A 2219-nucleotide genomic window follows, 5' to 3' on the forward strand; every position below is an offset into this window, starting at 1 on the left:
AGACCCAATGCAGCCAAAAATTAAATTAAATTTTTTAAAAAATGAAGGAAAACTAAATACCTTCAGACAAAAACTAAGGAAATTTATTACCAATATACCTACTCTACAAAAAATGTTAAATTTCTTCAGGCAGAAATAATATATCAGACTGAAAATTGGATGTAGCAGAAAGAAACAAGAATAAATTAAATGGAATAAATGAAGATAAAATTAACATTTTCTTATTTTCAATTATTCTAAAACAAAAGTAATAGTAATGCATTCTATATTTATAGCATATGAAAAAGTATGACAGTAGCACAAAGGATGGGAAGGAGAAATTAAGAATATACAGTTGGGGGGCGGAAGCTGCGACCGTCGCGGTGGCCACGTCCCGCCTCAGCGCCCAGAGGACATGCGGGAGAGAGAATGAGCCAGAGGGACACGCTGGTGCATCTGTTTGCCGGAGGATGTGGCAGTACGGTGGGAGCTATTCTGACATGTCCACTGGAAGTTGTAAAAACACGGCTGCAGTCATCTTCTGTGACACTTTATATCTCTGAAGTTCAGCTGAACATCATGGCTGGAGACAGTGTCAATCGAGTAGTGTCTCCTGGACCTCTCCATTGTCTAAAGGTGATCTTGGAAAAAGAAGGGCCTCGTCCCCTGTTTAGAGGATTAGGCCCCAATTTAGTGGGGGCAGCCCCTTCCAGAGCAATATAATTTGCTGCTTATTCAAACTGCAAGGAAAAGTTGAATGGTTTATTTGATCCTGATTCTACCCAGGTACACATGATTTCAGCCGCAATGGCAGTAATTGTTGACTGACTCATTGAAGTTTTAAAGCTGGAAGGTAAAGCCTTAAAGATCAAGGTGGTGAAATACTCTTTACCAATGAAGAGAGATCTTGGGCAAGTTAGAGCACAAGAAACTGAATACAAAATAATCCAAAATATTTCATAAAAATGGATGTGCAATATTACTGATCATAGTGCAAAAGGTGAAAGGTTTTACTGCAATCACAGCGACCAACCCCATTTAGCTTATAAAGACTCAGTTACAGCTTGATGCAAGGAACCGTGGGGAAAAGAGAATGGGCGCTTTTGAGTGTGTCCATAAAGTGTATCAGACAGATGGACTTAGAGGATTTTATAGGGGCATGTCTGCTTCATATGCTGGCATATCAGAGACTGTTATCCATTTTGTTATTTATGAAAGTATTAAGCAAAAACTACTGGAATATAAGATTGCTTCTACAATGAAAAATGAAGAAGAGTCTGTAAAAGAAGCATCAGATTTTGTGGGAATGATGCTAGCTGCTGCCACCTCAAAAACGTGTGCCACAACTATAGCATATCCACATGAAGTTGTAAGAACAAGACTGCGTGAGGAGGGAACAAAATATAGACCCTTTTTTCAGACACTGTCTTTGCTTGTTCAAGAAGAAGGCTATGGGTCTCTTTACCGTGGTCTGACAACTCATCTGGTGAGACAGATTCCAAACACAGCCATTATGATGGACACCTATGAATTAGTGGTCTACCTGCTCAATGGATAGCACCATCAGGCTACTGTACTATAAAGAGGGAAGACCAAAAGATACAGTGGACCATGGAGTACCGAAGCCAGCTTGGTGGACAGAAGGAAAATAGTGTGGGAACATGGAACTATACCTAAGTGGAAGTTTGGTTGTAGGAATTAAAGTAATCATAACCACATTACTTAGTCTTTTTAGTAATGTGAAAAAAAACCTTGGCTGCCTCCAAGAAAAAGCCTTTAGAAGCACTCGTTCTTCAAAATTGCCATTTTCTCTACCATGTCCACAGGACACAGTTGGCATTTTGTTGATTTATGGCAATCAGAGTATAGTGTTTATTCCATGAGCACTTTTCCAGTCTTCTAGACAGAGCCATCTGTAACTGTATAACTATCCAAAGATAGTACTGACAGTCATAAATTTCTAACTCTGGCATAATTCCTATAAAATTGAAAAATAACAATGATAATAGTATTTTCACATTTCCTTGAGAGGATCTGGCACTATATTTTAGAGTTAATCATTTGGCATTAGTAGTCACTGTTTTTGACGATAAATGAAGTAGTGTCTAAACGTGTTTATTTTTAGCTTTAAAATATTTTGGTTTCCACTGCTCACAGGTGCTTTATGTTTAGCATAATGTGAACACTTAAATTGTTTGTTAATGTATCAACTCAAATGGTAATAGTTTGGGACACGACCA

At 38.3% G+C, this 2219-nt stretch overlaps 1 pseudogene; it reads left to right on the forward strand.

The window, feature by feature from the left end:
- The first annotated feature begins 380 nt into the window (after positions 1 to 380).
- LOC115849888 (solute carrier family 25 member 36-like) lies at positions 381 to 1939 on the forward strand (annotated as a pseudogene).
- Positions 1940 to 2219: the final 280 nt, after the last annotated feature.

The sequence above is a fragment of the Globicephala melas genome, chromosome 6 (assembly GCF_963455315.2).
Source record: "Globicephala melas chromosome 6, mGloMel1.2, whole genome shotgun sequence".
Classification (NCBI taxonomy): Eukaryota; Metazoa; Chordata; class Mammalia; order Artiodactyla; family Delphinidae; genus Globicephala; species Globicephala melas.